Below are 27500 nucleotides of genomic sequence, written 5' to 3'. Positions count from 1 at the left end.
CAGAGAGCACACAAGATTCTGTTTTGTATTATCAGCTGTGGGTGAACTAGCATGACTCTGAGTCTGTGAATGATTTAGAGAGCACACAAGATTCTGTCTTGTATCATGAGCTGTGTGTGAGCCAGCATGACTCTCGAGTCTCTGAATGACAAACAAAACAGAATCTTGTGTGCTCTCTGAGACTGAGTCATTTACAGACTTAGAGTCAAGCTGGCTCACACACAGCTCATAAAACAAAACCACATCTTGTTTGCTCTCGGAGTCATTTACAGACTCAGTCATGCTGACTCACACACAGCTCATGATAGAAAGCAGAATCGTGTGTGCTTTCTCAGAGAGCACACAAGATTCTGTTTTGCATCATGAGTTGTGTGTGAGCCAGCATGACTCTGAATTCAGCGAATGACTCAGAGAGCATACAAGATTTTGTTTTGTGCATGACTCTGAATTCAGCGAATGACTCAGAGCACACAAGATTTTGTTTTGTATCATGAGCTGTGTGTGAGCCAGTATGACTTGCTGCTGCCTGCCTCACACACAGACACCTCCATGATACAAAATAGAATCTTGTGTGCTCTGTGATTTTAGAGTCCTGGGGTCTTGCTGGCTTACACAGCTAATCCTGTTATAGTTCATTTTACAACAGCTGAGGCTGCTGTTTCTACTCATCCTGAAAGGGGAGGATCTTTGACAATGAATTGAATCAGATTCACCTTCATGATTCAATGCATTCAAACTCTGTGTTGAGTTGATTCACTGATTCAAATCAGTGACTCGGTAGCCAAGCCTACGTACTGGTCCATGTAGTCCAGCGTTGTCATGCTTGTAGGAAAAGTTTTCCCTGCACTGCGTCTCTCCGACCCCCACCATCCTAAATTAATTTCTACCGCATGCACGCTGCAGGGATCTGTGTCAGGTCTACAGGACCCGGCATAGCCCCGCGTCATGTCTGCCCATGCGCTGGACCTCTTGCGCATATGCACACAGATTACAGACTTCTGCCAGTAAACTGGAAGGCATCCCTCACCGTTTCTGCACACAATTCTGTGATCTTCCTCCTTGGATTTCTATGTCACTCATCCCAGGAAGCAGATCACAGGGTCTCGCGCATGCACAGAACCGGCGCGGGATGTCTGCCAGTTTACTGGCAGGGGTTCCCCTGGGATGAGTAATGGGAGACAGTTCCCAGGACCTTGCACATGCGCTGAAATGCCACAATGGATCCCCGAGTGACCTGTGACTTTCCTGTGCATGCGTGGGGTCCGGGCGTGTTATCCTCACCTAGGGGAAAATGATGGACCTGAACTTTAGGAAAAAAACATTTTTACTTAAAAAGAAAAACATATATATGTTTGCAATAGGGAGGGGTTAAGAGGCAGGGGAGGGCTTTAGGTAACCTAACCACCCCATCCCCCCATGCTTAAATTTATCTCCCCCCTTCCCCACCTCCTTGAAACCCCTTTGCCACAATGGACTGTCCTTACTCCTTGCAAGGACTCATAGGAGGAGTACTGTGCATAGTGGAATACTGCGAGCCAAGGCTTTGTGATGATCCTGTCCTAGGGGGTGTGTCCATGACAGCCTGGGCTACCAGGAAGTTCACTCAATGATGCTAGCCTGCCTTTCAACCCGGAAGACTGACATCTAGTGGCAGAAAGGAATTACTGCAGGGGGGAAATTCAAAATTGAAGGCAAGTATTGCAGATTTTTTTTATTATTAATAAATATTAGGTAAAAGCTGTATATTAAAAAAAAAAAAAAAGTGTGACTGCCAGCAACTAATCTTTAGGCCATAAAGGATTATTTCTGCCAAAAGGCTACGGTATATTTAAAGTCATAACCCTTGTGTTGTAGAGTAAATAGGTAGGAGCGGACTCTGTCTTGAAAAATACATCAAATAGAGTTAAGTTATGAAAGAGGCCCCAACCTTTCCTCCAATTGAAGGAGATGGCGGGAAAACTAGTTTTTTTTTTTTTTAAGTGCCAAACAAGTTATATGATACTTTATAATGCTACAATAATCCACAAATAAATAACATAATCAATGTAATATTATTAGCAGTAACATTGCCACGAACATAAATCCTTAACCCGAATTAACGGGATCCGCAAGTACAAATACACGTGCAAAGGGACCTGAATAAACGCGTTTCGCCCGATTGTAGGGCTTTTTCAGGATCCACGTGTTTGATGTTAAATACGCTAGTAAAAAATAAGACACAATATATCATATAATGAAAGAAATGACAATAAACACAAATATTATTCAATAAAATAAAACATGCGAAATGGAGTAAAGAGGGCATGATATAAGGCTTATATATAACCCTTGTGTTGGTTTTTGTTACTTGACTTCTACAAACAATAAAATTGGTTATTAACCACTTTTGGACCGGAAAATTTTCCCCCTTAAGCCCCGGAGGATTTGGCTGCTCAAAGACCAGGGCCTATTTTGCGATTCGGCACTGCGTTATTTTAATGGACAATTGCACGGTCGTGCGACGCTGTACCCAAATAAAATTGATGTCCTTTTTTTCCCCACAAACAGTTTGGTGCTATTTGGTCACCTCTGCGATTTTTTTTTTTTTTTTTTTGCGCTATAAACAAAGAGCGACAATTCTGAAAAAAAAAAACAATATTTCTCTGTCGCTCATTGACAGACGTAGTCCTCTTTGATTCTCATCAATAGGGTTATGCTGCCTCCGCAGGAGTAGGACTAGGCAGAAAGAAAAACGTTCTGGCTCCACCCTAGGGGCAGTCCCAGAGGGCATATCCTCCCTCTCTCTGCTACAGGGAATCAGTTTTTTTCTGTCTAGTCAGGAGTAAGGACCTAAGTTCCTTGCTGGGATCTTTTTGGTCCTGGCAAGATTTTTTAGAAAAAATATTTTTTTTTAGGTAGTTTTCTCCAGTTTTTTTCCTGTGAGATCTTCAAGCAAATTACGCCGGATCTGGGCGACGGGCTGGATAATGAGATCCAGTGGTCACCCCAGCCGGCCTACGAGCGCGCGCAGACCATAGCATCACGCTTGGTCTGCCGTGACACATTCAAGTAAGTATGCTGGACCGGGCGACGTGCTGGATGTTGAGATCCAGTGGTCACCCCGGTTCAGCCTACGAGCGCGTGCAGACCAGAACTCCGCGCTGGGTCGGCCGCGACAGAGTCCCATTGGAGGGACTGACCTTGCGAGTTAAAGGTCTCGCTTGGACGCCAGGAACCAGAGAGTCAAGGCGTCCGGATTGGTCAACAGCCCCCCACTTCGGTGGAGAGGCTACTGTGAAGAGAGGGTGCCTGTCGGTTCGGTATGGTGAGTAAATGTTTCCCTTTCCTCTCTATGAGGCGTTTTGGGATACGGGCCCCTCCATACATGGTCGGATTCTTTCTGACACTAAAAGTCCCCCTTGTAATGTTAAAGTTCACATATCCTCAGTGATAATGTGCTCGGTGGGCAAGCGGACTTGGTTTGGGAGCTAACATTCTAAACCAGCAGGCTCGGTTTGTGACTGACTGCAGTATTACATTATACATGTATAAGCCTACCTTGACTGTAGTGGACCTCCTGCAGGTCGATAAGCCGCCATTAGCTTGGCATGCAGGTTGCTGTGCTGGGAAACGCTACTTCGGCAATCCGCCGCCATTTTGCTGTAGACCAGGTACACGAGCGTCCGCAGGTCACGCCGGCCGCCATTTTTTTGGAGTCTGTCTCCTGCATGGGGGCGGCCATGTTTGAAGTGCCCAGCTAACCTCGAGGAGCAGCTGGGAACGCCGGAAGGCGTACACAGGGGGCGGAGCCACTTCCTTCTACCCGGGAAAACGAGCCCAGTACTTCCCAGTCTGCACAAGACAAACGCTGACTGCAGTTGATAGGAAACTTCTCTGCATCGGGTGGTGAGCCTTTGGGGTCCCTCTCTCTCTCTGTGGGGGTCAAGAAGCAGGTACACTGAGGGGCGCTATTGCGCTAGGGGGATACAGATAAAAAAAAAAAGTTTTTTTCTGGCAAGTGTCCTGGATTAACATGGACCCTGCCACACCTGTATCTCCACCTGATCCCCTCGAGGTGTCTGCAGGATCCTCCAGCACCCCGCTTACTATTGAATCATTGTCAGCTATTATGGAGACCTTTGTATCCCGGGTGGAAGTGGCTTGTCAGGGACAGGGCGCAAGAAAGCGACCCCCGCCTACCCCCATTTTATCTGAAACTTCGGATTCAGAATCTGAGCCTATTCCTGCAGTTGCAGGTACCTCATCTGGGATTGGTGTCTCGGGTACTGTCTCTTCAGACAGTAAGGAGGATGTTTCGGCATCAGCCATAGCCCGAGAGGAAGCGTTGGTAAAAGCACTAATTGTATCTGTTCAAGAAACCTTAAGATTACAGGGTACACCGTCGGAAGTAGCTGAGACTGAAATTCCCTTTGGTACTAAAAAATGCATCAAAGTGGCGAAGGTATTTCCATTGCCCAAATGTTTTGGCAATCCGATCAAAGAAGAATGGAGTCTGCCAAAACGCACTTCTGCTATTTCCAAACGCATTAGCAGGAGTTATCCGTTTGAGGAAGCCCTCATTAAGAAATGGACAGAACCACCTGTGGTGGATTCACCAATTTTTAGATTAAATAAAGCCACGGTCATTCCATTGGAAGACGCTCCGTCTTTTAAGGATCCGGTGGATCGCAAGATAGAAGCTATGTCTCGCGCCATGTTTTCCTTGATTGGATCAGCTTTCAGACCAATAATTGCTATTGGGCTGGTTTCGCAGACTGTAACTGAATGGACCAAGTGGTTACGCCGGGACTTAGAAGAGGTCCCTCAGGCGGTATCAGATTTGTTGGAACAGATGATACAGGGGTTACAGTTTGTGTGTGATGCGGCGTTATACGCCACTCCATTATTGGCGCGAGCATCAGTTTCAGCAGTGGTTCTCAGGCGTACACTGTGGCTAAAATGTTGGTTAGCTGACCAAGGTTCCAAAAAAGCATTGGCTAATCTCCCTTTTTTAGGAGAGCGTTTATTCGGAGCCAACTTAGATGAGATTATTAAGGATCTCACGGGAGGAAAGAGCACTTTTTTAACGCAAAGTGCTAAGGGTAAAGGACCTCGTCAAAGACGGGGGCCTTCTTTCTCCGCTCATAAGAAATTTTTTCGTCCCGCGGGTGAGAAAATTAAGTCCTCCAAAGCTCCTTCGGGAGGTTTCAGGGGACGTTGGTCGGGCAAGCAAAAGTCCGACTCTTCCAGACCTGAAGATAAGACTACTAAAGCCTGAAGGTGCGCCCCCACCCATAACTGGGGTGGGGGGACATCTTCGCCGGTTCTCGGATCCATGGCTCTCCAGAATCCCGGACAAGTGGGTTTGCGAAGTCATAAGGTCAGGGTACAAGATCGAGTTTCGATCTCTCCCACCGGCGCGATTCTTCCCTTCCAATATCCGACTATCCCCGGATCGTTTAGAAGATCTGCGGAGAGCAGTCACGGATTTACTACAACAAGGAGTGGTAGTCCACGTTCCTTGGGCAGAACGCTTTCAAGGGTTTTATTCAAACCTATTTACAATACCCAGGAAAGAGGGCAAGGTGCGTCTAATTCTGGACTTAAGGGCACTCAATTCCTTTGTCAACATAAGAAGATTCAGGATGGAGTCCATTCGCACAGTAGCGGCCTCCCTGCATCAAGGGGATGTCCTAGCGTCCATAGACATCAAGGGCGCCTATCTTCACATTCCCATTTACGCAGGACATCAGCGGTTTCTACGTTTTTCCGTAGAAGAGAACCACTATCAGTTTGCGGCGTTACCTTTCGGTCTCGCCACGGCTCCTCGGGTCTTCACGAAGGTGTTGGCCCCAATGTTGGCACTACTGCGCCAAAGAGGCATATCGGTTCTAGGTTACCTAGACGATCTTCTGCTTCATGCAGAGTCTCCACAGACCCTGCTACAAAACCTAGAGATTACTATGATCTCTTTACAGGAATTCGGGTGGCTGGTGAACCGGCAAAAGTCATTTCTGGTTCCCCCCCGGAGGCTCGAATATCTGGGTCTAATTCTAGACACATTCAGAGCAAGAGTATTCCTTCCGGTAGGGAAACTCCGGAAGATTCAATCAGCAATCCAGTTGTTACTATCCAACAGCTGGTCTTCTCTTCGGACTTGCATGAGGGTTCTGGGGTTGATGGTGGCTTCCTTCGAAGCAGTCCCATTTGCCCAGTCCCATACCCGAATTCTTCAGGAAGAGATTCTTCTCAAATGGAATCGGAATCCGGAATCCCTGGACAATCGGATCCGATTGAGCAAACAGACCAGAGAGTCTCTGGTCTGGTGGCTTCGATCTCCGATGCTCAGCCAGGGAAAGTCATTTCTGCCAATATATTGGACGATTGTGACCACGGATGCCAGTCTATCCGGATGGGGAGGAATTCTCGGTCAATTATCCGTCCAGGGACTTTGGTCCCCGGAAGAATCCAGGTTACCGATAAATGTATTGGAACTGAGAGCGATCAGACTTTGTCTGATTCACTGGACCGAGCAGCTCCAGGGCAGCCCGGTTCGGATCCAGTCGGACAACGCCACGGCCGTGGCTTATGTCAATCACCAAGGGGGCACCAAGAGTGTCCGAGCGGCCAAAGAAGTGCCTTGCATTCTTCGCTGGGCGGAACGATTTGTTCCAGCTATCTCTGCGGTGTTCATTCCGGGGGTGGAGAATTGGCAGGCAGATTATCTCAGCCGTCAGACTCTGGATCAGGGGGAATGGTCCCTCCATCCAGAAGTTTTCCACCAGTTGTGCCTACGTTGGGGCACCCCGGATGTGGATCTGTTGGCATCTCGATTCAACAGGAAAGTACGGAGATTTGTGGCTCGCTCCCGCGATCCTCTAGCAGAGACTGCAGACGCACTGGTCGCCCCGTGGGGACAATACCAGCTAATGTATGCCTTCCCTCCTCTCAGGTTACTGCCAAGACTTCTTCGCAGAATAGAGGGGGAAGGAATTCCAGTAATCCTGGTAGCTCCGGACTGGCCTCGTCGAGCTTGGTACGCCGACTTGGTCAGGCTGGTAGCGGACGTTCCGTGGCGACTTCCTCTCAGGGAAGACCTACTGTCTCAGGGACCGATCTTCCATCCTGCTTTACGATCGCTGGCTTTAACGGCCTGGCTATTGAGACCCAGGTGCTGAAGGACAAGAGATTGTCAGCTTCAGTTATTCCTACTCTAGTTAAAGCAAGGAAAGCGACTTCCAGAAAGATTTATCATCGCACATGGAAGTCCTACATTGCATGGTGTGAACCTCTGGGGTTCCACCCACGTTCTTATTCGGTTAATCGAATATTAGCCTTTCTGCAACAAGGGGTTGAGCAGAAACTGGCCTTGAGCACTATCAAGGGTCAGGTCTCAGCATTAGCTATCTTCTTTCAGAAACCTTTGGCTACTCATTCCTTGGTGCGGAATTTCATCCAGGGGGTGCGACATCTGGCCCCGCCAGTGCGCGTGCCGTTACCACCCTGGGATCTTAATCTAGTATTGTCGGTTCTTCAGAAACCTCCCTTTGAAGATATTAGGGAGATTCCTTTACCTACGTTGTCCCAGAAGGTGGCCTTCTTGGTGGCTATCACTTCTGCACGCAGGGTGTCAGAACTGGCCGCATTATCTTGTCGTTCCCCATATCTGGTGGTTCATAGAGATAAGGTGGTTCTACGCCCGAATCCATCTTTCCTACCTAAAGTAATTTCAGATTTTCATCTGAATGAGGAAATTGTATTACCTTCCCTGTGTCCTAAGCCCAGCCATCATCGGGAGTTTGCTTTACACTCCTTGGATGTGGTTCGGGCGATCAGGGTATACTTGGAAACGACAGACTCGTTTCGCAAGACGGATTCACTTTTTGTGGTCCCGGATGGACCCAAAAAGGGGTTGCCTGCATCTGCCGCGACTATTTCCAAATGGATCAGACAGACGGTGGTACAGGCTTATTCTATTAAGGGTCGGGAGCCCCCGTTCCCTGTTAAGGCGCATTCCACTCGGGCGCTTAGTGCGTCATGGGCCTTTCGCCATCAGGCGTCAGTGGTCCAGGTGTGCAAGGCGGCTACCTGGTCGTCGGTGCATACCTTTACAAAACATTATAAAGTTGATGTAATGGCATCGTTTGATGCCTTGTTTGGCCGCAAGGTTTTGCAGGCTGCAATTTGAGGAGACCAGTGGTCTACCTCGAGGGTTTTTTTCTGTTGGAAATTTTTATTTGAGTCTCATTCTTTGTTTATAATGAGCCTTTAAACTTCTAGTTGGCACCGGTTGGGCCTTCTAGATTGGATTTTGATTTCTGTCAATCCCACCCCTCATTTGTGGCACTGCTTTGGGACGTCCCTATTGATGAGAATCAAAGAGTACTACGTCTGTCAATGAGCGACAGAGAAAATTGGATTTTTGTAAGATCTTACCGTAAAATCCTTTTCTCTTAGCTCATTGACAGACGTAGTACCCGCCCCTCTATCATTGAGTTGGGATGGGTTAAATTCTCTGACACTGCTTTATAACAGAACTGATTCCCTGTAGCAGAGAGAGGGAGGATATGACCTCTGGGACTGCCCCTAGGGTGGAGCCAGAACGTTTTTCTTTCTGCCTAGTCCTACTCCTGCGGAGGCAGCATAACCCTATTGATGAGAATCAAAGAGGACTACGTCTGTCAATGAGCTAAGAGAAAAGGATTTTACGGTAAGATCTTACAAAAATCCAATTTTTTCAGATTCTGCTATATAACATTCTCAAATAACAAAAAATTAAATATCAAAATTTTTTAACATTTTAGGCCAATTTGCTTTCTGCTACATATTTTTGGTAAAAAAAAAAAAAAATCGCAATAAGCGTATTTTGATTGGTTTGCAAAAAAGTTATTCCATCTACTAACTACGGGAAAGATTTATGTCATTTTTATTTTTTTTTTTTTATTTTTTTTTACTAGAAATGGCAGCGATTTTTAGCGGGACTGCGACATTGCGGCGGACAGATCGGACCCCTAACTGACATTTTTGACACTTTTGGGGGGACCAGTGACATTACTACAGTGATCAGTGCTAAAAATATGCACTGTTACTGTCAAAATGACACTGGCAGGGTAGGGGTTAACATTGTGGGTGATCAAAGGGTTAAATGTTAGCCTAGGGGAGTGAGTCTAAAGCCTCGTACACACGCAACGATTGTTGGCCAACCGATCGGCCGTATTTTGTCCAGTGTTTTGTTGGTTGAAATGTGCTCTAGACTGCACGCAAATTTTCTCGGCTAACAAAAACCAACTTCAGAAGTGATGTCATGTGCTGGTTTACTTTCCGTGTGTTTTTTCTTCTCTGAGCATGCCCAGTCTTGCTCATCAGATTTTTGTCTGCCGAAATCTGTACTGACTGACGGAAAATCGGCCGTTCTGTTGACGGCCAACAAAAATTTTATAGCCTGCACACCAGATTTTGTTCGGCCGAAAAGTCGGAATCGGTTGTCGGAAGCATCATACCAACAAGCCGGCAATCGGCCGATCAGACGTTGGCCGAAAATTCACGGCCAACAATCGTTGCGTGTGTACGAGGCTTAACTGTGGGGGGCGTAGCTTTTGAAATGACCATAGAGACCTGTGATCCTATATAGAAGGATCACAGGAGCTCTGTGATCATTCAACACTGATATTTCGGAAAGTGCTTGTACCGGAGTGATGCCTGCAGCTAGAGGCATCACCCCATAGCCAACGATCGGCAGTCTTGTAATGACGACCGATGCGGCTGAGAAGCTGCTCGGCTGTCATTACAAGGAGCTGGAGGGAACATCCCCCCCCCCCTCCCGCCGCCTTACGTGGCTCGCCCGGGTCTCCTGTCCCACCGAGAAACCCAGGCAACCAGCCTGCACGGCCGCCGTAGACCCAATGAAAGCCGCATTCGGCTCTGATCGGGTCTTCATGCAAAAACCTGGCACCAGATTAAAAAAATGACCGCATTCAAAACAGCCAAACTTGGCGTTTTGAATGCTTTTAAGTGCAGAGGAGGGGTTCGGGGTCTTTTAGACCCCTAGATCACTCCACAAGAGTACCTGTCATTAAAAATGTTTTTTTAAATGTACAAAAATATCGTCCGATACCGGTACGCGATGATCAAAATATCGGTATCAGCAATGTAAAAACGATATCTGTTGATCACTACATATCAGAATTTTGAATAAATTATATATAAATATATAATAGCCGCGATCTCCAGTGAATAATTCTCATAAATGAATTAAAAGCCCTAAATCTTATTAAACTAATAACAATCAAGTGAATTTGGTGGATAATTAAATAACCAATGTGTAGTTTTTTCACTTATCTCTAAGTGCCACCTTAAATTAAATGCAGATAGATGATCAAAAATTAGGCCTCAATAAGTGGCTTCTAACGGATCAAAATTAAATATATCGAATAATAAATGAATTGATTAAAAATAATTAATGCAGTGATACACCAATAGAATATAAATTGTGCAAAATAGCATAAATTGTGCATATAAAGTCCCAACAGCAATGTTGAATGAGACAAAGATAGTCCATAAAACACCATCCAATGAATGGAAAATCAGAGGGATCCTGATCTGGACTTGTTGAAGTAAAGACACCTTCACCATACACGCAGATCACCCGGTGGGTCAAGCCTCTTACCAGAGATGGTAGACCCTCAAATTATAGGGGGTCAGTAAGAGCCTTTATGAGACAGGATTAGGATAGATGCCCTCTGAATGCCTCCAACCAGGGATGAGCCGTCCTCCTCTAATGCTTGATGTCAAAATGCTGGACTCAAATGCATCATGCAAACAAAAAGGACTCCATGGTGAAGTACACCAAATAGAGGCGATTTATTTAAAAGAGTAACACTTACAATATAGATGAATCAAATGGACAGTAGTGACAACCGTGGTCTCGGGGAACACCACTTCTGCGTTCCGGCACCTGCGTTCCGCCCGGAGCCCGGAAATGATGTAATCCGTAGCGTAGTGTGATCAGACGTTCCGGTGCGTTTCATCACTTCCAGTGACGTTATCAAGGGTCATATGATCACACTGGCGTCATGAATATTTATATAGGGGACGGCCTCGCTGGACAGCCAATTAGCCTCGCCCAATATGCATAAGTCTGCCTACCAAAAGCGTGCCATCTTTTAGGTTATGAACAGTGTCAATAGGTGGCCAAATATAATTAAATACAGCCCGCCTCACCAAAGATAGCTACGCCATCTTGTGGTGAAAAAACAAACCTAAATGGCGAGTTTAAATATGGTTTAAAAGAGGCAATAGGCTCCATATAGTAAATAATGGTCCACGAGACTAGTCCCAACATATAGCATTAACATCAATATAAATATATAAAATATAAATTTTAATTTATAAAATACCCTGACTTATAATGTTATGCATAAAATTAAATTTATTATCATAGATCATGTATCAAAACCTATTAACCACTTGCCGACCGCCGCACGACTATCTACGTCGGCGGTCAGCCCCTCACAGGCAAAGTGACGTAGGGCTACGTCACTAGCTTGTGAGGGTCTAGGGAGCAAGCGCGTGCCGCCGGAGGCGCGCTCCCGCGTGGTCACGGACCCCCCCGCGCGTGTGACCGGCGGACCCGATGTCTGCCGGTCACTCTGCGATCGGCGGGGGAGAGGGAGAAAGTCAGGCAGCTTGTGTAAACAAGCTGCCTGTCATTCTCCCCTGTGTATGAAGGATGATCATACGGTTCTACTATGTAGAACCGTTGATCACTCTTCATACGTCTGAAGCCACAGCCAATCACAGTAGAAAGCACGCCCCTAGGGACACACATAGCCCCTCCCTTTCAAAAAAAAGTTAACCCCTTCACTGCCAGTGTATTTTTACAGTAACAGTGCATATGTATAGCACTGATTACTGTAGAAATGTCACTGGTAACCCCAAAAGTGGCAAAAATGTCAGTCAAGGGTCCGATCTGTCCGCCGCAATGTCGCAGTACCGCAAAAAAAAATCGCAGATCGCCGCCATTACGCGTTAAAAGAAAAAAAAAAACAAAAATGACATAAATCTTTCCCTTTGTTAGTAAACAAGATAACTTTTGCGCAAACCAATCAAAATATGCTTTTTGCGATTTTTTTTTTTTTTTTACCAAACATAGGTAGCATAAAACAAATTGGCCGAAAATGTTAAAAAATTTATTTTTACATTTTTTTGGGGGGGAATTTCATATAAAAAAATGTGAAAAATATTGCTATTTTTGCAAAATTTACGCTCTTTTTTTTTTTTTTGTTTATAGCGCGTGATCAAAAAATCGCACAGGTGATCAAATACCACCAAAAGAAAGCTCTGTTTGTGGGAAAAAAAGGACGCCAAATTCGTTTAGATACAGCATCGCACAACCGCGCAATTGTCCGTTAAAGTCACGCAGTGCCGAATCGCAAAATACCCCCTGGTCAGGAAGGGGGTAAAATCTTCCGGGGCTTAAGTGGTTACGTTTTGTAAAATGATTAAAACCATAATTGGTGAGTGGTTCTCCCAATGTATTGTAGCCCACATGGGCATGTCAGGAGGTACGTAACATGGGTAGAGTGGCAAGAAATACATTTCTTAATGTTGTAGACTTGGCCAGTATGTTGTGATTTGAATTGGGACATTTTCTTGTAATTACCAACAGTCCTACATACTTTTCACCTTTTGCATGGGTAAAACCCCTTTTCAAAAAAAGTTACCATTTTTTTGGAGGGTCAGGTATGTTAGGAGCTAGATGGTGTCTCAAATTCATAGCTCGCTGATAAATGAATTTGAATCAAATTAGACGTGTTCCTATTGGGAGAATCTCACCAAAAAACGGAATTTTTGTAAAATCTTACCTGTAAAATTCCTTTCTCTGAGTCCTCCGACAGTCGCCGCCTCTTCATATTCGTCACATATGGGGTATTAGACTTTGCTCCGAAGGAGTAGCTAGGCAACAGAATATGTTAACATTAAAGCTTTTAACATATCCCACCCTCAAGGGGTGGTCCCCTCAGTCAATACCCTCCTACTTCCTGCAACCATATCTCAGTTTTAGTGGAATAGCAGTAGAGTATACAACCAAACCCCAAAAGAGGGGCGGGGGCGGCGACTGTCGGAGGACTCAGAGAAAGGAATTTTACAGGTAAGATTTTACAAAAATTCCGTTTTCTCTTACGTCCTCCGACAGTCGCCGCCTCTTCATATTCGTCACATATGGGGACGTCCCAAAGCAGTGCAAACATGAGGGGTGGGAAACGCATCCGCGCCGAAAAGGCAACGCAGTCTCCGCATTAAAGAAAGGAACCTTACCAAAGGAAGGAAACCAGCTGGGCAACAGGAAAAACAAGTGCTCAACAGAAGCAACAACCCAGGAAAAGACAAAAAACCAGGGGATACAAAACTTATCCCAACAGCCAGAGGTCCCCAACAAGGGACCCTAGGGAACTGCCGCACTAAGAACCTTGCGGCCAAAGGAAGCATCCGCCGATGCCTGAACATCTACTTTGTAGAATCTTGTGAAAGTGTGTACGGTCGACCAGGTCGCCGCCTTACACACCTGGGCTACAGAAGCCCCATGACGACAGGCCCAAGACGTACTCAAAGATCTAGTAGAGTGCGCCTTCACAGGTACAGGGGGAACCTTCCCCTGCAAGGCATAGGCCTGTTCAATGGTCTGCCTGATCCATTTGGCGATGGTAGAGGCCGAAGCCGCCATGCCCTTCCGAGGACCCTCTGGAAGAACAAACAAGGAGTCCGTCTTTCGAAAAGACTCAGTCGATTTAAGGTAAACCCTTATCGCCCGAACAACATCCAGAGAATGCAATCTCACCTCCTTTGGATGTTTAGGCTTCGCGCACAGCGAAGGTAAGACAATATCCTCATTAAGATGGAATTCCGAAACTCGTTTCGGAAGAAAAGGATTAGGTCGCAAGACCACCTTATCCAAATGAATAACCAGGTACGGAGACTTGCAGGACAAAGCTGCCAGCTCCGACACCCTGCGAGCCGAAGTGATCGCCACCAAAAAGGCAACCTTTTTGGACAACATAGACAACGAGATCTCCCTGATCTGTTCAAAAGGAGCACGTTGCAACACAGACAGAACGAGATTCAAGTCCCAAGGGGGCAAAGGATCCCTCCTAGGAGGAACCAGATGCCGCACACCCTGAACAAAAGTGCCAACCAAGGAGTTGGAAGCCACGGGACGTTGAAACAGAACGGCCAGAGCAGACACCTGACCCTTTATCGTAGCCAGCGCCAAACGCTGATCAACACCCGTTTGAAGGAAAGACAGCACACGGGAAACCGAGTACGTGCGGGGTGAAAACCCCCTGGACTCACACCAGGCAAAATAGGCCTTCCAAGTACGGTAATAAACCTTCTTCGAGGAAGACTTCCTCGCGTTGATCAAAGTATGAACGACCTCTGGAGAGAGACCCTTCTCCTTCAGGACCTCGGTCTCAACAGCCAGGCCGTCAAAGCCAGCGACTGTAAAGCAGGATGGTATATCGGTCCTTGAGACAGTAGATCGTCTCGAAGAGGCAGATGCCACGGGGCGTCGACCGCCAGATTCACGAGGTCTGCGTACCAGGACCGGCGAGGCCAGTCCGGTGCCACAAGAATCACCGTGCTGCGTTCCGAGTGTAACCTGCGAAGGAACCTGGACAGCAACTGAATCGGTGGAAACGCGTACATCAGCCTGTACTGATGCCACGGGGCCACTAACGCATCCGACGCGTCTGCCCGAGGGTCGCGCGTCCTTGCCACGAACCTTTTCACCTTGAGACGAGACGCAACAGGTCCACATCTGGAAGACCCCACTTCGCGCACAACATCTGGAAGACAGCCGGGTGGAGAGACCATTCCCCCTGATCCAGGGTCTGGCGACTCAGATAGTCCGCCTGCCAGTTCTCCACCACCGGAATGTGAACCGCCGTTATCGCCGGGACACGAGTCTCGGCCCAAGACAGAATGTCGGCCACTTCTCGAGCCGCTCGGGCACTCCTGGTGCCCCCTTGGTGGTTGATGTAGGCCACCGCCGTGGCATTGTCCGTCTGCACCCGAACCGGGCAGCCCTGCAGCCGGTCCGTCCAGCGATGAAGACAGAGACTTATCGCACGCAATTCCAGAGTGTTGATCGGAAGGGAAGACTCCCCCTCCGACCAAGTTCCCTGGGCGGATAGAACGCCCAGAACACCACCCCAGCCCGACAGGCTGGCATCCGTGGTGATCACCGTCCACGAGACAGGACGAAACGACTTGCCCCCGGACACCAACGGGGACTGGAGCCACCACAGAAGGTTTCTTCTGGTGCGATGACTCAACGAGATTTGAAGATCCAGGGATTGAGGTCGCCCGTCCCACCTGGACAGGGTCTCCGCTTGGAGACCCCGCGTGTGAAACTGGGCGAAGGGAATCGCCTCGAAGGCCGAGACCATCAATCCCAGACATCTCATGCACGTCCGCAGAGACGAGTGCGGAACGTCCCTGAGGGACCTGACTTCCTCCTGAAGAGTTCTGAGTTTGTCTTCCGGCAGGAAGACCTTCGCCTGCACCGAGTCCAGAATCATTCCCAGGTAGGGAAGACGAACAGACGGACTCAGTGTCGACTTTGGAAAATTTATCGTCCAACCAAACTCCTGCAGAGTTTGCATCGTGACAGGCAGTTCCTTCTCCAGACCCTGGCTGGTCGCAGACCGAACCAGAATGTCGTCCAGATACCCCAGGACAGAAATGCCCTGGGCCCTCAATAATGCCAGAACCGGTGCAAGCACCTTGGTGAAGACCCGCGGAGCCGAGGCGAGACCAAAAGGCAACGCCACGAACTGGTAGTGATCCTCCGCAATGGCAAATCGAAGGAACCTCTGGTGACCCTCGAAAATGGGGATGTGAAGATACGCATCCTTCAAATCGATGGAGGCCATGAATTCCCCCGGAACCAGGGCAGCCACCACCGACCGCAGGGATTCCATGCGGAACTTGCGAACCCGCACAGAGCGGTTCAGAGCCTTCAAGTCCAGAATTGGACGAACCTTGCCCTCCTTCCTGGGCACGGTGAACAGATTGGAATAAAACCCCCGAAATCTGTCCCGATGAGGCACCGGAACCACCACTCCCTGAGCCCTCAGGTCCCGCACCGCCAGGTGCAGGTCCCGCAAACGCTCTGGAGACAGTTGAAGATTTGAGGGAAAAAATCTGCTCTCCGGCCGAGAGAGAAACTCGATCTTGTAACCAGATCGAACGATCTCCTGAACCCATCTGTCCCACACACGGGCCAACCAGGGCTGAAGAAAACCGAGCAAGCGTCCCCCCACCCCAAAACTGGGTGAGGGCGCCCCTTCAGGCCGAACTGTTATGGGCTGCAGATCCGGATTGGCCGGACTTCTGTTTCCCAGACCAGGGCTTCTTCTGAGAGCCTTGACCTTTGAACGGCTTGCCCTTGTAGTGCGGCCGAAAGGCACGAAAGGACCCCTGAGGGGGCCGAAAATTAGCATGCTTCTTCCCAGAAGCCCCCTTAGCCTTGGGGAAATGGGGCAAGAGAGTGCTCTTACCCCCGGTGATCCCCTTAATCAACACATCCAAGGACTCCCCAAAAAGGCGAGACCCATCATAAGGCAGATTGGCTAAGGTCTTACGTGAAGATTGGTCCACCGACCAACATTTTAACCAAACCAGGCGGCGAGACAACACCGCCACGCTGTGCACACGTGCAGCCAATGGAACCAGGTCCAGGTCCGCATCACACAGATACATGACACCCTGGTGGATTTGATCCACCATATCCAGGGTCGCCGGCGAGGCCGAGTCTGCCACTAGGACGCGCCTAAGCATCTGCGTCCAACTTGCGATCGCCTGGGCCGCCATGAGAGAAGCAAACAGAGTTTTAAGCATAGAACCCGTAACAGAATAAGTATGACGGGCAAGAGACTCCAATCTCCTATCCGTGGCATCACGGAACACGGGAATCCTCTGCAGGAATCGCAGTGGCCTTGTTTAAAACCGCAATTGCGTGATCCACTGGGGGAGGCACACACCACCTTTCATCAGTGGAAGGCGAGAAAGGATAACGCAGCTTGAACCTACTTGGTACAGCAAAAGGTTTGCGCAGATTGCGCCATTGTTCCTTAACAGCGCGCTGAAAATCATCATTGCAGGGAAAAACCTGCGGCGTCCTGCGTTTTCTCTGCGTCCCATAGGCCGCCAAGGCAGCGGGGGGACACACTTCATCCTGCAAACGCAGTGTTTGCTTTATGGAAGCAATCAATTCATCCATGATTGCAAGCTCTTCAGGCGAGCCAGGGGGAGAATTATCAACCCCCTCAACTTCAGCCTCCACCTCGGACCCCACTAGATCTAGGGAGGAGCGGGACCCCGATAAGGAGGCCCCCGCCATAACAACCCCATCACCTTCACCCTCAGAAGCAGAGGAAAGAGAAACTCTGGGTCTTTTAGTAGATTGAGCAGCCACCAGCATCTGCACCTGAGCAGCAAGGCCAGCCACAATAGTGGCTAAATCCCCCCCTGGGGGGGGAAACAGCGGTCCCCTGGCTTTCCACCAGGGCGGTAGGAAATTTGCCCTCCTGAGAATCCATTGCCCCTGTAATGCCAGACAATAAAGGGTTAACTGCCCCTTTAAGCAAGCGCGGCAAGCGCAGCCCACCGCACCACACTCAAGCACAATGAGACCCCCACAGGGAATATGCAAACTGAACACAGGCAATGGATAGCAAGAACAGAAGGATAAAACCTGAGGAGACCCTCGCCGCTGCTGCTGCCTCGATCGGTGTTCCTGGAAAGAGGAAGTGATGCTGCCAGGGCGCTCTATGAAAGCCTATGGAGGCTACAAGAAAATGGCCGCCATGCATGTAAAACATGCGGCCGGAGCGAGTGTAGGCAAAATGGCGCCGTTTGGCGCCGAAACCGCCGCTCCACAGTGCAGTAATGCACACGTGACATCCCTGTATAGGAATACATGTCAGATCGCCGCAGCGATCGCTGTATATGCCCCAACATGCCAAAAAAACATGCCCCACAGCACACAGCTTCTCACACTGACCAGGCTGACACACACAGTGTCACACAGCTCCCCCCCCCCTTGCAGCCCACAGCATGCAGCCGAGAGATAGGGAGACAAGCAGTGTGAATAGAGGCAGGTTACACAGTCCCAGACTGACACCCCCCCCAGACAGACAGGTCCCCACATAGATACACTTACCTCTCAATGGCGTGGGGGACCCGCACAGGCGAACAAGCCGCTGCACATGAGGCAGGGAGAGTCGCAATTCAAGACGCACAAAATGGGGGTTAAGAAACCGCACAGCGTCCAGTGAGGTAGCCACCTCACCAATCATCCCTGCACCGAACAGGGATGGGTCGTTCACTGTGCCAGGAGCGTTACCTGGCTGAACGCTCGATGGCAGGCTGGGAAGCCACTGACCCACGACCTGTGACCAGGGGGATCAGCCCGAGACCCAGCCAGCATGATCCTCTTCATCAGAAGAACTAACGCTGACAAAAATAACAGCTAAGTAAAGGTAGAGAGAAAACTCAAACAAAATTTCAAAAAGAAGAAAGAGTCTGGGGCAGAAAGCCCAAGCACAGGAAAAGCCAGCCACTCCTGACAAGCTAGACATTAAAACTGAGATATGGTTGCAGGAAGTAGGAGGGTATTGACTGAGGGGACCACCCCTTGAGGGTGGGATATGTTAAAAGCTTTATTGTTAACATATTCTGTTGCCTAGCTACTCCTTCGGAGCAAAGTCTAATACCCCATATGTGACGAATATGAAGAGGCGGCGACTGTCGGAGGACGTAAGAGAAATGACATTTTTGTTGCAGGGGATGCCAGAAATCTGACTTGTATCTTAGTGCAGACCTCTGGGAAAATTGGTGAGCCAATCACACAAGCAGGAAATTATGTTTCTGGGGGTGTGGTCAGTATTAGGGATGCACCGAAATGAAAATTTTGGGCCGAAACCGAAAATGCAGGATGCCCTTGGCCGAAAACCGAAAATGACTTTTTCCCCAAAAATGTTTTAAAATGGATAGAACAGGGGCATACACCAAAAACAGGCAGCGACGTACACCTGTCGCTGCCACCCTGTCACCGTATATGTACTGTGATGGTTTGGCAAGAGGTTAATTTAATTACCAATGGTATTTGTATTATGCAGCATGAGGGGTTAATGTATTGTCACTGCTGGTCACTCATCTATTAGTGACCGACCAGTGGCAGGTAATTAACCCCTTTGTGCTGCATTAGTGCAACCAGTGTTAATTAACACTGATACTGGTTGCACTAATGCAGCACAAAGGGGTTAATTACCTGCCACTGGTCGGTCACTAATAGATGAGTGACCAGCAGTGACAATACATTAACCCCTCATGCTTCATAATACAAAAACCATTGGTAAGCTGCCTCAGCTCTCCCCCCCCCCCTCCTTCCCTCCCTCCCTCCCTCTGGCTTAGCGTCCCTCCTCGGGTTTCCTTCATTCAAAAGTCCCGCCTCTGGCCGGCGGCACCGCCTCTCAATGACATCCCTACTACGATCTCTGCAGTATGAATGGACATACCAGGCGGGGGGGGGGGGGGGGGCGGGCGGTCGCAATAGAGATAACTAATGTGATCCTTCCTGTCAGCTCAGCACGACTATGTGTGAATGATAACAGAACTGACCTGACACCGGGCGGGCGGAGCGGCCGCTATTAGCTGTAACTATGTGAGAGCTTCACTTCACTGACAGGCATGTATCTCCGCTGACAAGGAAGTGAAGCTCACATAGTTACAGCGAATAGCGGCCGCTCCGCCCGCCCCCCCCGCCCGGTGTCAGCTCAGTTCTGTTCTCATTCATACATAGTCGTGCTGAGCTGACAGGGATGGATCACATCAGTTATCTCTATAGCGGCCGCTCGCCCCGCACCCTCGCCTGGTAAGTCCATTCATAATGCACAGATCGTAGTAGGGACGTCATTGAGAGGCGGACGGCCGGCCAGAGGCGGGACTTTTAAAACCTGCCCTGCGCTGCGCCCTCCTCCTTCCCCCACGGCGGCCATATTTCTTTTCGGCAATGTTAACCCATTATCGGCCGAAATGAGAGGCTCATTTTCGGCCGATAATTTCGGTGCATCCCTAGTCAGTATACATTCTGTGTACAGAACAGCTCCAGGCAGCCATATTGCATTTTCAAAAATTTACATCAGCTGCAGATTGAAAAGGAAAGGAAATTTTTTAATAACATTCAATTACAATATGATTTGTATCACAATTGTATACGCTATATTGTTTTTTCTTTGCTATTTTTTCCCCCCCACGAAAGTGGAGTTACCCTTTAAAAGGTGAACTAACACATTATACCCAACCCTCCCCTCCTCCCATTACCCGCTGTACTTCGCTATGGGGATGCTGAGCAGGCAGTGTTCCAGGGATTTGAAATTCCCACTCTTCACCCTCCTCTCTGTGCAGTGCTCCTGGGATTGATCATAGCAATTCTCATTGGACAGCTCCTGCACAGTGAACCGATCTGGTCTGTCCCGGAAGCGCTGCACAGAGAAGGGTGGGGATTTCCAATCCCGGGACTGGCTGTGTGGCCACTGATAGTTCAGCTTCCCCGGAGGTAATTACAACGGAGACCCCGAAAGGGGAAGGGGGGGGCGGGGAATGAAAAGGGGAACTAACACTTTAACCAATTTAACCAGCTCAGTGTGCTCATCCATCCAGTCCTCTGTATTGTATACTGATCTCCTCATACACCTAAGGCAGGAGACAAACTCAGCCCTCAGATCTCATCCAGCAGGGTCAACTTCCTCCACAGCTACTCTATGACTGTCATCAAACCCGGTTAACCTCCATGATATGGAATTGAGGAGAGTGAGGAGCCTGATTGGAGGACCTGGTTGGATGCTATAAGGCCTTGGCTGGTATTGGAACTTGTCGATCTTTTGTAATGAGGGGTCAATAGGATCTGGTAAGGGGGTCTTTCATCTATTGGTGGTGGAAGGTGTCATCAATTTTGAACAATCACATCTATTGGACTTTTGACACCATTTTTGAGATTTATTTGTGATGTTTATTTGGCACTGATTGATCGAGTATTTTACAGAGCTGCTCCAATCAGCTCTGTGCCTTCCACCTATGCTCTCATTAGCAGGAGGAGCAACATTCTGCCTACCTTGGTACGCACACCAATGTGAACAAAAGGGCCGTTATTAAACGGCCTTCTAGAATAACAGTTCCCCCTTGAGGCCTTTTCCCTACGACCTTTAAATTTACGTACATCTGTTTCCATCTTTGTTAAGCCCCTGTTCTTCTTTATCTAGCAGTCTGTGATATAGCAAGCCACAGTCCGGTCCTAATTTCTGCCCTTGGAAGCCGCAGTTCTCTCCCTGAGTCGCTGCAAAGAAAGGATTTCCTTTCAGAGTTCTATAATCATGGCCAACACCAAGCCTGTTAAGGATGGTCTGGGCCAGTCCAGCAATGGCAGGCTGCAGGAGGGTACCATAAAGCCTCAAGGCTTCGAGGGTGAGGTAGAGAACACAACGCCCCCATGCCTGGTCTTCTTCTGATCCCTTGGACAGCTTCCATTGAACTTGACTTTGGAAGAACGCACGCCGCCATCATGTAACAATCCTACAGGCTCACCTGAGTCAGAGGACTGCTGGCCAGAGGTAGGAGTGGAGCCCAGTGGCAAGGACCGCAGGCAGGTAGTCTGGCAGAGGCGTGGTCAGACAATCTGGGTTGGCTACGGTGGAAGCAGTGCTGGATATCGGATGGACACCAGGTAGTACTCTGATGAGGACACAGGTTCACCTGAGGTGCGGAAACTAAGTGCTAGCTGGTTTTCACTAGAGCCCCTGATGGTGGGGATAGACTGCGCTGCATGCTAACACCAGGTCGCGGTCCCCAGGATCACCCAGCCATGCAGAGTGCAGGTTCAGTCCGGAGTGGAGGAGCAGACAAGGGATAACCAGAGAGAAGTCAGACGAGCCAAAGGTTGGGGCGGGCAGCAGTAAGCGTGGTCAGACAATCCGGATCGGCAACAGAGGTAGCAGTTCAGTAGGTAGGGACAAAGCAGAAGAGTAGTCGGTAGTCAATTCCTGGTCAGCGTTCCAAGGCTTTGTGTACCGGTAAGGTTTTCACGTACTGGTCTACTAATTGGGGGAAGTCCTCGTAAAGCTCCAAGGAGGGCCTCCAACTGATCTTCGTCCAATATCGGCACACTCGTGCACTGGTAACGAGGCCAGCATTGCTCGGGGGTTCATACTGGGCGCAGTGGAGCGGTTCAAAAGTCCACCAAGAGCATCGGCAAGAGAAGAGTTTAGTAGGTTACGGACAGAATCGTGGTTAAAGTCGCAGTCTCGTTAGAAATAGAGGAACCCATCTCTGCCGTAAAGCCTAATACATTCGGTGGGGTCAATCACGTTCTGGAGGCTCTTTGACATCTTCACGCCTTGACACGTCAAATGAGAATGGATGTAGAGTTAGTCAGACTGGCAGCTAGCAAAAACGCCGGCCAGTATACGGCGTGAAAGTGCAAAATGTCCTTTGCAAGCAGATGTATTGATGGGCCCCATGGTGAGAAACTGGGATCTGGGTATTTTGCCACCGTTAGGTAGTTGATGACGGCATCCAGCCACACATAGATGGTATGAGTCAGGTCAGAAGGCACCGGGATACCCCAGGAGAAGCGGCTGCTCTGTCCGGACAAAGAGAGGTCGGGGAGGTCCCCTTCCAGCCACTTCTGCACTATTCGAAGGAACGGGGCAGGGTGGATAGGGTCTGTCTGAAGCCACTTTAGGAGTTTGGGGCGCAGAGAAGAGAGATGGAACATGTAATTCTCTTCACTCATCCAGTGTCACATGTCACACACACTTGTGCTCTGCACAAATTTTGGAGGTAATTCCCAGGGTGAATTTGATTTAAAGAGGAAGTAAACCCTCCTCAGGAAGTTGTACCTATAGGTAAGCCTATATTAAGGCTTACCTATAGGTACTGTAAATATCTCCTAAACATGCACCGTTTAGGAGATATTTACCTTTAATGCAGCCAGTGACGTCACTGGCGCATGCGCTCTGAAGGGACGGCAGATCGTGCCGTTCCTTCAGAGCCCCGGGCCGTGACCGTCGGCTCCCGCGCACGTGCGCGGGAGTGACGTCACCGCGGCTCTGGCCAATCCGATGGCTGGATGCCGCAATCCCAGAAGACGGGCGACTATACATGTCGCCCGTCATACAGGTAAGCGGACGGCACGGCGGGGGCTCGTTCTAAGGTAAGTATTTCATAATGAGCTACTATGCGATGCATACTAGCTCATTATGGGTTTCTCTTTCAGGATGTAAAGAAGAGAAAAAAAATTTTTCTTGGTGTACAACCTCTTTAAATGAAGTTGATTAAAATCACAATTTAAATCACTAATAGAAAGGCTTGATTTAAATCATAATTTCTAAAGAGCAACTGTCATCTCTGACCCGCTGTTGACTCACCAGCAGTCCAATTCACTTTAATGGGACGGCTGGTGATGCGGCAGTGACACAAGGTGAGAGACATGTAGGCAGCAGGTGAGTGGATGCCGATAACAGGAGCGGACATGGTGGGTCTGAAATGACACGTCCTCTTAAAATAAGAACTCATTCTTGCTGGTAGTTAGAATCTGGAATATTTGCAAACAACGTGAAAGTTTCCTACTCAGAATAATAGTCAGGTTAGTAAAACAGCGATGTCAGAACCGATTCAATCATACAGTTTGTAGTCTACATAGTTTTGCAAAACTATGGGATAAAAGAATTTGCGACGCTGTACCCAAAAAAATTTTACGTCCTTTTATTTTCCTACATGGAAAGCCTTCCACGGCCCTGCATGGATAGCTTGAAATGGACCTACATAGGAAAGCCTTCAATGGACCTACATAGGAAAGCCTTCAATGGACCTACATAGGAAAGCCTTCAATGGACCTACATAGGAAAGCCTTCAATGGACCTACATAGGAAAGCCTTCAATGGACCTACATAGGAAAGCCTTCAATGGACCTACATAGGAAAGCCTTCAATGGACCTACAAAGGAAAGCCTTCAATGGACCTACAAAGGAAAGCCTTCAATGGACCTACAAAGGAAAGCCTTCAATGGACCTACAATGGAAAGCCTTCAATGGACCTACAAAGGAAAGCCTTCAATGGACCTACAAAGGAAAGCCTTCAATGGATCTATATAGGAAAGCCTTCCATGGCCCTACATGGAAAGCCTTCCACAGCCCTACATGGACGCCCCTACATGGACAGCCTTCAAACGGCCCCTACATGGACAGCCTTCAATGGACGTGAACTCAATCATTTAACTTCCCCCCATATAGTATAGTTTTGATTTATTAGACTTCCTCACCTGATGTCCACTTTCTACGGACACGCGTATTTTGTTGCCGTTGGAGTCTGTGCTCTCCATCGTTTGCTCCTCACTTAAAAAAGCCTCATCGGAAGTGCAGTACCAGCCCTGGTACATCCCCTTGTAGATATATCCTCGCTCTTCCAGCGTCTTCCCAAAATGACACACTGCCCGGGAGTGACGAGGTTCTGTCGTACGAATAAAATCTGTGTAGGAGATTCCCATCGTATCGAACATTGTGTGGAATTGCTGGGAAACCCTTGAACAGAGCTCAGGCGGGTTCAAACCCAATACAGCCGCAGCTTGCTGTACTTTGATGCCATGTTCATCAGTGCCTTAAAAAAAACAAAAACACATTTTAGATTTACAAGTTAACAGATGTCACAAGCAGGTGTGGGCGCAGCATTGATCTGATCAGGGAAGAGAGGGACCTGGATAGGGGAGACAGCTTGGATCTGGTTGGGGGGGGGGGGGGGGGACATCATTGATGCCAATGGGACACAGCTTGGGTCTAATCTGATTTATGGGGGGCACATCCTGGTGGGACAGCAGGGATCTGATTTGGGGGGCACATCTTGGTGAGACAGCAGTGATCTGATTTTATGGGGCACAACTTGGTGGGACAGCAGGGATCTAATTTGGGGGGGGGGGTACATCTTGGTGGGACAGCAGGGATCTGATTTGGGGGGGCACAACTTAGTGGGACAGCAGGGATCCATTTGGGGTAGGGGGGCACATCCATCTTGGTGGGACAGCAGAAATCCTATGGGGGGGGGGGGGAGCACATCCTGGTGGGACAGCGGGGCTCTGATTTGGGTTGGGGCACATATTGGTGGGACAGCGGGGCTCTGATTTGGGCTGGGGCACATATTGGTGGGACAGCAAGGATCTGATTTGGGGGGGCACATCCTGGTGGGACAACGGGGATCTGATTTGGGTTGGGGGGCACTAATTGGTGGGACAGCAGGGATCTGATTTGGGGGGGCATATCCTGGTGGGACAACAGGGATTTGATTTGGGTTGGGGGCACATATTGGTGGGACAGCAGGGATCTGATTTTGGGGGGGAGGGGGGCACATCTTGGTGGCACAGCAGGGATCTGATTCGGGGGGGAGGCACATCCTGGTGGGACAATGGGGATCTGATTTGGGTTAAGGGCACATCTTGGTGGGACAGCAGGGATCTGATTTGGGGGGGCACATCTTGGTGGCACAGCAGGGATCTGATTTGGGGGGGCACATTTCGGTGGCACAGCAGGGATCTGATTTGGGGGGGAGGCACATCTTTGTGGCACAACAGGGATCTGATTTGGGGGGGCACATCTTGGTGGCACAGTAGGGATCTTGTTTGGGGGGGGGGCACATCTTGGTGGCACAACAAGGAACTGATTCTGGGGGGGGCACATCCTGGTGGGACATCAGGGATCTGATTTGGGTTGGGGGCACATCTTGATGGGACAGCAGTGATCTGATTTGGGGGGGAGACATCCTGGTGGCACAGCGGGGATCTGATTCTGGGGGGGGCACATCCTGGTGGGACATCAGGGATCTGATTTGGGTTGGGGGCACATCCTGGTGGGACATCAGGGATCTGATTTAGGTTGGGGGCACATCTTGGTGGGACAGCAGGGATCTTATTCGGGGGCGTGCACATCCTGGTGGGACATCAGGGATCTGATTTGGGTGGGGGGGGGCCACATCTTGGTGGCACTGAATGGATCTTATTTGGGGGGGGGGGGCACATCTTGGTGGAACAACAGGGATCTGATTTGGGGGGGGGGCATCTTGGTGGCACAGCAGGGATCTTATTTGGGGGGGCACAGCGGTGATCTGATTCTGGGGGGGGGGGCACATCCTGGTGGGACGACGGGGATCTGATTTGGGTTGGGGGCACATCTTGGTGGCACAGTAGGGATCTTATTTAGGGGGGGGGCACATCTTGGTGGCACAGCAGGGATCTTATTTGGGGGGGGGGCACATCTTGGTGGCACAACAGGGATCTGATTTGGGGGGGGGGACATCTTGGTGGCACAGCAGGGATCTGATTCTGGGGGGGGGCACATCCTGGTGGGACAACAGGGATCTGATTTTGGGGGGGCATCTTGGTGGCACAGCAGGGATCTTATTTGGGGGGGGGCACATCTTGGTGGCACAGCAGGGATCTGATTCTGGGGGGGGGGGGGGGACATCCTGGTGGGACAACAGGGATCTGATTTGGGGGGGGGGGGGGGGACATCTTGGTGGCACAGCAGGGATCTGATTCTGGGGGGGGGGGGGACATCCTGGTGGGACAACGGGGATCTGATTTGGGGGGGGGAGGGACATCTTGGTGGCACAGCAGGGATCTGATTTGGGGGGGCACATCTTGGTGGCACAGCAGGGATCTGATTTGGGGGGGCACATTTCGGTGGCACAGCAGGGATCTGATTTGGGGGGGAGGCACATCTTTGTGGCACAACAGGGATCTGATTTGGGGGGGCACATCTTGGTGGCACAGTAGGGATCTTGTTTGGGGGGGGGGCACATCTTGGTGGCACAACAAGGAACTGATTCTGGGGGGGGCACATCCTGGTGGGACATCAGGGATCTGATTTGGGTTGGGGGCACATCTTGATGGGACAGCAGTGATCTGATTTGGGGGGGAGACATCCTGGTGGCACAGCGGGGATCTGATTCTGGGGGGGGCACATCCTGGTGGGACATCAGGGATCTGATTTTGGGGGGGCATCTTGGTGGCACAGCAGGGATCTTATTTGGGGGGGGGCACATCTTGGTGGCACAACAGGGATCTGATTTGGGGGGGGGGGGGGGACATCTTGGTGGCACAGCAGGGATCTGATTCTGGGGGGGGGGGGGGACATCCTGGTGGGACAACGGGGATCTGATTTGGGGGGGGGGGGACATCTTGGTGGCACAGCAGGGATCTGATTCTGGGGGGGGGGGGGGGGGACATCCTGGTGGGACAACGGGGATCTGATTTGGGGGGGGGAGGGACATCTTGGTGGCACAGCAGGGATCTGATTCTGGGGGGGGGGGGGGACATCCTGGTGGGACAACGGGGATCTGATTTGGGGGGGGGACATCTTGGTGGCACAGCAGGGATCTTATTTGGGGGGGGGGCACATCTTGGTGGCACAACAGGG

At 49.6% G+C, this 27500-nt stretch overlaps 1 protein-coding gene and 1 pseudogene across 2 annotated transcripts in view; one reads left to right on the top strand and one right to left on the bottom strand.

The window, feature by feature from the left end:
• Window positions 1–27500, top strand: part of MPP1 (MAGUK p55 scaffold protein 1) — an 894076-nt gene that overhangs the window by 613160 nt on the left and 253416 nt on the right. The gene's annotated exons all lie outside the window — the stretch shown is intronic.
• The window catches only part of LOC309559856 (methionine--tRNA ligase, mitochondrial-like), a 6943-nt pseudogene continuing 694 nt past the window's right edge, over window positions 21252–27500 (bottom strand). Inside the window, exons 2-4 of the transcript in view lie at window positions 24359–24693; window positions 22090–22840; window positions 21252–21637 (exon numbers count right to left, since the gene is read on the bottom strand). The product of the transcript in view is annotated as a methionine--tRNA ligase, mitochondrial-like (transcript). The remainder of the gene's footprint in view (window positions 21638–22089; window positions 22841–24358; window positions 24694–27500) is intronic.

Source organism: Pelophylax lessonae (genome assembly GCF_965119305.1).
Source record: "Pelophylax lessonae genome assembly, chromosome: 7".
Lineage (NCBI taxonomy): Eukaryota > Metazoa > Chordata > Amphibia > Anura > Ranidae > Pelophylax > Pelophylax lessonae.
This window is presented reverse-complemented; position numbering and strand designations above follow the sequence as displayed.